Source organism: Chelonoidis abingdonii, chromosome 10 (genome assembly GCF_003597395.2).
Source record: "Chelonoidis abingdonii isolate Lonesome George chromosome 10, CheloAbing_2.0, whole genome shotgun sequence".
In the NCBI taxonomy this organism is placed as follows: domain Eukaryota; kingdom Metazoa; phylum Chordata; order Testudines; family Testudinidae; genus Chelonoidis; species Chelonoidis abingdonii.
Genome location: NC_133778.1, coordinates 16,857,113 through 16,865,841, shown reverse-complemented (window position 1 = coordinate 16,865,841; position 8,729 = coordinate 16,857,113).

The following is an 8,729-nucleotide window of genomic DNA, read 5'->3' as shown; positions in this document are numbered from 1 at the left end:
GCTTTTCAAGGTGGGTGTAAAAGGCTGCCCTTCTGCACCTACTTTGCATAGGTGTAAAAAAGCACCTACTGGGCAAGGCAGTGGCGAATTGGTTCCAGCGTGTCTGCAGCAGGCATTTAAATAAAGTCCTCCTTTTTCCAGGTAGCACGTAGGCTGTCATTCTACTTTGCTCCTCATTCATGAGAACACTCCTATACAATACTACAGTGGCATGATTACCATAGCACCCATCAAGTGCCAGATCTGCTCTGGCCTTGTGAGATGCAAATTCCAATAACTAGGATAATTTTCTTTCATTTGTCACTGTTTAAGGTATTGGATTCTACTGATGCCTTTGGACAAAGAGATAGTATTCAATAAATTTGTTCAATTTACCATTTACAATCATATGCCACATCTTAGTCTCCTCAATCCATGCTGCAAAGTGGGCTTAAGATTTCTGTATTTTTTGTTTGTTTTGTTGCACAGATCACCTTGTATATAGCTTCATCTGAATTATGTCTCATGTTAAACTAGGGACCAGATGCTCAACTGATGTAAATTAAAGTCAGTGGAGCTACACCAATTTATACCAGCTGAGGCTCTGGTCCTAAGTCTTCAAAGAAGAAAACTTTTGGATTGTTTCCCAAACACTGTTTTCTCTTTCTCTAACAGTGACGGCTATTGGGCCTGATGCTGATCTCAAGGAAACTGGAGTAAATCAGCCCCGGTCCCAGCACTGGTAGCTATTCCCCTCGAGGAGTTGGTTTTATTAAAGCGCTGGGAGAGCTCTCTCCCAGCACAGGAGGTGAGACTACACAGCCACGTTAACCACGGTTAACGTTGGCTGTGTAGACCTATCCTTAGTTAGAATGTGTTTAGTCTCATTCAGCTGCAGTGTCACATGGATAATATAGATGCTGGATGTTGTATGATGTAACTAAGAAAGAGAGAGCACTTGGGGATTTGCTCTGTAATGTTCTGTACTCAAAATAAAGTACAAAGTGGCAGATGCCTCAGTGCTGTTGGCAAACAGCCTCCCTTTCCAGCATAGGTATAGTCTTTCCATTGTGTGGCTACATTATACCACAATGGATATCCCCAAATGGTTGTCATATCATTCACAAAGCTTGGTCCGTGTAATAGGGTCTACAGGCTCCACACAACCAGTGCTGGGAGTAGAACAATACTGGGCTAGGGAGGCCTTGTCCCTCACCAGGAACAGGGCACATTCCCAGTAGAGAAATAGTTTAAAAGGACACCAGTAGCCCAGGAAAAGATCTGCATGCAGCATCAGGGAGCATGGCTCATGCCAAGAGCTGTGCCTGAAGTTGCAGCAGCTTTGTGAGGGCTGCTCTAGCAGCAGTGACTGGGATTTCCCTGACCCGCTCTTTGGGAGTTGAAAGCACTAAAAGAAATTGACTGAACAAGGCACTAAAAGACAGGCTGCTAAGCCAGCAACCATGCCCCAAACTGAGGCACTTGGACTGGCAGGAAGTGATCTAGAGGAAAACATAAGTTGGGGTAGCTCAGTAATTGGGCTAGACACTTCATGAACCTCTCTCTGGCAATGGGTTGGGATCTGGTGGAGTAGGTAGGCCAGGTCCCCCTACCTTGCTCCTCTGTAGTGACAGAACCGCTGGGGGAGCAGCTGGAGCATGAGGGGGGTGACTGAGGCCATAGCCAGGCCTCCTCTGGGATGACTAGTTCAGCAGAAACCATAAGGCTATGAGCTACCTCTAGGCAAGCTGGTCGTCTGACCTTCCCACTGCAATCCCTGAAGCTTCAGGGTAAAGAGTGATCAGCTCAGCTTCAGATGGAGGGAGGAAAAGTGGCAGGTTAAATATAAAAGTACCAAAAAATTGCAAAACTTTCTCTTAAAAAATCAGAGACACAAGGTGGGTGAAGTAATATCTTTTACTGGACCAACTTCTGTTGATGAGAGAGACTAAGGCAGCTAAGTCTAAAACCTCAATACTTAAAAACTAAAAGTTCATTAACATCTAACAGTATTGACAACAGCCTCCCCAAGAGCAGGAAACAGAGAAGAGGGATGGCGTTGTCTTAAGGCACTAGACTGGGGAGCTGGGGTCAATTCCTAGCTTGGCCACAGACTGTGTGTGACCTTGGGCAAGTTAGTTAGGGCCAGATTTTTAAAGCCATTTATGCTTCTAACTCCCAACTGTGCCCCAGTTGTCATCTGTACAGTGGGGATACTAGAACTTATTTTCTCCCAGCCTTTATCTGTCTTCTCTATTTGGATTGTAAACTCTTCTGGCAAGGGCTGTCTCTTATTTGTGTTTGTGCAGGTCACCAGGAGCTGGGATCCTGGCTGGGATCCCAAGGGTAGGCTGTTTTTTAAAACATACATACTAGTAATACACTCCCCTACTGCCATGCCAATCACACTGATGCCTGCCTGTGTGGTGAGGGCAAGATGTTGGCTAATTACTAGGAAATGGCTCTAATTATCCACCCCCAATCCCAAGCAAAATCAGCAGGGCCTGAACAGAGGTAAAGCCAGACTGACTAAGATACTGTTGCTAAATCTTTTCAACCCAGACAACACTCTCAGCACTGTTTCTCCAGCTATTAACAGCAATGAAGGTTTCCAAAATCAGAAGCTAAAAAAGAATTACTGTTTCTAATGCATTTAAACCCATAAACACATACCTACAACTATTTAAAACCTGGTTAAAGCTTTAAGGGCCTGATTCCAAAATTCACCAAAATCTCTCATTCCATTCAATGATGCAGGAATGGGCCTTTATTCAGCTAATCCCTAAAAACCTCAGTTAAGAACATAAGAATGCCCATAATGGGTGAGACCAATGGTCCATCTAGCCCAGTATCCTGTCTTCTGACTATGGCCAATGCCAGGTGCCCCAGAGGGAATGAACAGAACAGGTAATCATCAAGTGATCCATCCCCTGTCACCCATTCCCAACTTCTGACAAACGTGCTAGGGACACCATCCCTGCCCGTTCTAGCTAATAGCCATTGATGAACCTATTCCTCCATAAACTTATCTTGTTCTTTTTTGAACCCTGTTATAGTTTTGGCCTTCACAACATCCTCTACCAAGTTATTCCACAGGTTGACCGTGCGTTGTGTTAAACCTGCTGCCTATTAATTTTATTGGGTGACCTCCTAGTTCTTGTGTTTGTGAAGGAGTAAATAACACTTCCTTATTGACGTCCTCCACACCAGTCATCATTTTATGGACCTCTGTTATAGCCCTCTTAGTCATCTCTTTTCCAAGCTGAAAAGTTCCAGTCTTTTTAATCTCTCCTGTTCCACATCCTTAACCATTTTATTGCCCTTCTGTGTCCCTTTTCCAATTCAAGTATATTATTATTTTTTTAAGATGAGGCAACTAGAACTGCAGTAGTCAAGGTGGGGGTGTATCGTGGATTTATATAGTGGCATTACGATATTTTCTGTCTTACTATCTATCTGTCCCTTTCTCAATGGTTCCTAATATTCTGTTTGCTTTCTTTGACAGCCACTGCACATTGATCAGCTATTTTCAGAGAACTATCCACAATGATGACAAGATCTCTTTCTTGAGAGAGAGAGAGAGAGAACAACTACTTGTATGTGTAGTGGGATTATGTTTTCCCGTGTGCATTACTTTGATTATATCAACACTGAATTTCCTCTGCCCTTTTGTTGCTCAGTCACCTCATTTTGTGAGATCCCTTTGTAACTCTTCACAGTCAGCTTTGGACTGAACTATCTTGAGTGATTTTTGTATCATCTGCAAATGTTGCCACCTCACTGTTTACCCCTTTTCCCAGATCATGTATGAATATGTTGAATAGGACTGGTCCCAATACAGATCCCTGGGGGACAGCATTATTTACCTCTCTCCATTCTGAAAACTGACCATTTATTCCTACCCCTTGTTTCCTGTCTTTTAACCAGTTACTGATCCATGAGACAACCTTCCCTTTTAGCCCATGACTGCTTACTTTGCTTAAGAGCCTTTGATGTGGGACCTTGTCAAAGGCTTTCTGAAAGTCCAAGTACACTACATCCACTGGATCTCCCTTGTCCACGTTTATTGATTCCCACAAAGAATTATAATAAATTGGTGAGGTATGATTTCCCCTTACAGAAACCATGTTGACTGTTCCCCAACAAATCATGTTCGTCTGTGTCTGATATCACATAGGACACTCCTGTTAATACACCCCAGAATGATATTCACCTGCAAATGTCTCATTGACTCGTATTTAATTTGTGATCCACTATAATTCCCAGATCCTTTGCACCAGTACTACTGCCTACCCAGTTGTTCCCCATTTTGTATTTGTGCATTTGATTTTTTTCTTCCTATATATAGTACTTTACACTTGCCTATATTAAATTTCATCTTATTGATTTCAGACCAATCTCAAATTTTGTCAAGGTTATTTTGAAGTCTAACCCCGCTATCCTCCAAAGTGCTTGCAACTACTCCCATCTTAGTGTCACCCACAAATTTTATGAGCATACATTCCACTCCATTATCCAATTCAGTAGTGAAAATACTGAATAGTAGTAGACCCTAGACTGACTCCTGGGGGAACCCCATTAGATATGTCCTCCCAATTTGACAGCAAATCATTAAGTACTTTTTGACTATGGTCTTTCAACCGGTTGTGCACCCACCTTATAGTTATTTGATCTAGACCACATATGTCATGTGGGACTGCGTTAAAAGCCTAAAATTAAAATATATCATATCTATAGCTTCCCCTCATCCAGTAGGCCAGTAATTCTGTCAAAGAAGGAACTTGGGTTGTTTGACATGATTTATTCTAGACAAACTCATGTTGGCTATTACTTATTACCCTATTATCCTCTATAAGTTTACAAATTGATTGTTTAATAATTTGCCCCAGTATCTTTCCAGGTATCGAAGATAGGCTGACTGGTCTGTAAATTCCTGGTCCCTCTTTGTTCCCCCTTTTAAAGATGGCTACTACATTTGCCCTTCTGCAGTCCCCTGGAATGTAACATGTCCTTCATATGTTCCCAAAGATAATTGCAAACAGTTCCAGGATTGCTTCAGCTAGTTTCATAAATTTCCTCAGTGTCTTAAATACATCTAACTCAGTGGTTTTCAAACTGGAGTATGTGTACCCCTAGGGGTATGCGAGAAAAGCCCTGTAATGGCAGACAATGCATTTTATTTAGTAAGATTTGGCAATCTAATCAACATTTAATATCCTTTCATTTAAAACTGCAGCTACATTGGTGTATTTTCCTTTTTGCTGTGCAAGGTTAACGCTATGAATATACATAATAAAATTGTTCATTATAATAGTAATAATTGTATCAGGGACAACACACACCAGGGCTTGTGCACTGTGTTGCATCGTGTTATCCCTTGCAGACCTTTTTTTCCTGTTTTCATAGGTATGTTATGAGATACCTGTCTCAGAAGGGGGTATGCCATAGACCAGTGTTTCTCAAATGTAGCCACCGGGGCCTTTTCTTGCGGCCACATTCTCCTGGGCTGTGATTGGGAGGGGTGGGGAGGGCAAAGTAGCGCCCCTCTCTCCCTCTCCCTTGGATGCCCTGCCTTAGTGTTTGTTGCTGGGGCTGCCAGCAGGGGTTGGGCCCTGCCCCCCTCTGGAGTCACCTGGGGCACAACTCTGTAGGAGCAGGTAGCCAGTGAGTTTCCCCACCTTCCCGGGGCGATGGGGCTCAGGCTTTGGGCTTCAGCTTAGGAGTGGCAGGGCAGCAGGCTCTGGCTTCAGGCTCCAGCTCTGGGTGCTGGCTGTTTGGTGGCAGCCCCCCCGGTCCAGCTACATGGCTTCGGGCTGCATCCTTGGGCCCCATTCTCCAGCTACGAGACTTTGGGCTTTGGTCACAGGGCTTCAGGCTCCCACTCTCGCTGCCTTCCCCAGCCCAAGACTCCATCGTCGCTGGCCCTCCCCGCAGGGTTTAATTTGTTCCCAGGCTTGCCAGAGCTGAGAACTCTGCTTTGGAATGTGATACTTGTATGTTTGTTAATATCACTTTTCACAACAGACTTACTAGCAGGGGCAGCTCTATGTTTTCTGCCACCCCAAGCACAGCAGTCAGGGAGCCTTCGGCGGCGGTTCTGCGGCTGATCTGCTGGTCCTGCACCTTTGGCGTACCCACCCCTGAATTGCTGCCGAAGCCTCGGGACCGGCTTACCTCCCGCAGAAATGCTGTCGAAGGCTCCCAGACTGCTGCCATCACAATGACTGGCATGCCGCACCCCCTCCCGGCTTGCCACCCCAGGCATGTGCTTGCTGCGGTGGTGCCTGGAGCTGCCCCTGCTTACTAGCTAGCAATAAATAAATTACAATGATTTGGATGTGCATATGTGCATATTTATTTTTCCTAAAGCTAATTATTTTAGGAAAAAGGGAGAACACGGCCACCAGCCAGAGTTGGTGGCCGCACTCCGAAGTAACCAAAAAATTTGTCCTGAGACCCCCTGCCATAGGCTGCATACCCCTCTCCAAATAACATAGTCTAATAAGTTTGAAAACCACTGATCTAACTTACCTAAATATTCTTTAACCTGTTTTTTTCCCCCTATTCTGGCTTGTGTTCCTTCCCCCTTGTTGTTAATACTAATTGTGTTAAGCATCTGGCTATAATTAACTTTTTTATTGAAGACTGAAGCAAAACAGGCATAAAACACCTCAGCTTTCTTGATGGCATCAGTTTTAGCTCTCCTTCCCTGCTAAGTAATGAACGTATGTTTTCCTTCATCTTTCTCTTATTTCTAATATATTATAAAACCTCTTCTTGCTTTTTATGTTCCTCACTAGGTATAAGTCATTTTGTGCCTTAGCCTTTCTGATTTTGTCTCTATTTTCTATTCAAGCATAAATGTGCATCTAATCATTTGTGCTATGATTAAATGGTTAATAAACTATTTTACTGCTTGTAATAAAACCCATAAAAATAAATGTAGCTGGATATCCTAAAATGCAGTGCAGTAAGCTGTTTCCTAGCCATTAAAGAGTAGTAATGGCTTATTTGTTGTCTTTACAGTTTAGCTTGTAGTAATAATATAATACTTGGCTTACTTAGAGTTAATTATTTTAAAAAAACACTAGAAAATGGGCTTTCAATGCAGTAAAACAGTCTTTTTAAAAGTTTCTTTAAAAATTGTCTAAATTAAATAAAGTACTTAGAAGCTCCTACCATCCGTTTGAGGGAGTAGAGGTGAGAGACCCAGTCTAGTTTCTTGATGCAGTGAGAGTAGGATTTAAGCCGCACTAGTCAGCAGTCTGTTGTATTGATCCCTGTGAGTGAGGATTCCACCCTAGATACATACACATCATGAGCGCTATACAGCAGCAATGCAGGGGCATTTACTGGAGAAGAATTGAGTCAGTCTAGATGATGATGATGAGAAAGAAAGAGAAAAATGTCAAACAACCGAATTCCATGTAGTTCTTGTTTGAATTTCAGTTCAGGTGAAATCAGTGTTAAATTAAGCTGTGGAACCAGGGAAACTCCTGACATGTTGAACAAGTGTTTGAGGAGGGGGATGTGTAGAGAATGTTTTAGCTAAAGTCCCCAGTGCCCAGAACTCCCGTGCTGTTCAGCAGAATCTGGGTACAGAAGGCTTGCAGGATCAAGCCCTCTCTCTGTTATTATGTTTAATTAATATGTAACTTTTGAGCTGTTTCTCAACAGACTGTATGCAGATCCCAGTGGAAAATAGCTGAGCATATGAATAGTACCAGGTTGAAACAATAACAAGCAGGTTGAATCATTCAAACCCTGAAAATCACTTTGACTCTGGGCCAAAAGCTTATCATGAGATGATACCAGTATGGGAAAACTAACAGGCTAAGCAGCCAGCTGGTTGGAGTTGGCATATATTGTACACAACTGAAGAGCAGGTGGTTCTTATATTTAAGGAAGTATGTGACAGGAAGTCAGGAGATTTGGGTTTTATTCCTAGCTTTGCTGCAGAATACCTCTGTGATCTTGGGCAAGTTACTTGCTATCGGTGTCTCTCTCTCTCTCGATTGTTTTCCTGATCTTTAAAGCAGTGGCAGCAATATCCGTCTCAAAGGGGTGTTGTGAAGCTAAATTCATTTTGAAAAAATGCTTTGTGATCTGAAGACGTGCTTTAGAAGTCCAAAGTATTATACTGGACAAAAAGAGATGCTAGAATTTAGAACAACTGCATGTTCTTATTCACGACTCTTTCTAAAACCAGAGCATCCCATGTCTTATTGTACCTAGTACTCCAGATGGGAATAAGTGAATTAAGCTGCCTTCCAGCTGTGCTAGAAAGATAAGCAACTGCCAGTGAGAACCAGACTAAAGAATTGACTTCATCAGGCAAGAGCTGTGTTTATGCCCAAGAGGGCAACAGACATACTGAAGTTACTCGTTCATCCTGTGATTATTTTTCCATCTGTAGAAGAATCATTTTGCAAAAGATCTTTATCCCAACTTCATTGGTGCTACTCATAGTCTTATTTAAGCACACACGTAAGTACCTTACTGAACTAAGATGCAGCTTTACCAGACTCTGTTAGCAAATAAAGTACAGTGAACACAAAGTCTCCTCTTTTATCAGTAAGTTTTGTCCCAAAGCCCAAACCAAAGTCCATTTTCTATATCTGTTGTAAAGGGCTGTTTATTATTACTGGTACAGGTACCCATTGAATTCAACAGCTTTTTCCATTGACTTCAATGGAATTTGAATCAAAACGATAGAGAGGGACTGTCACTCTGCTACCCTTTTATTGGAC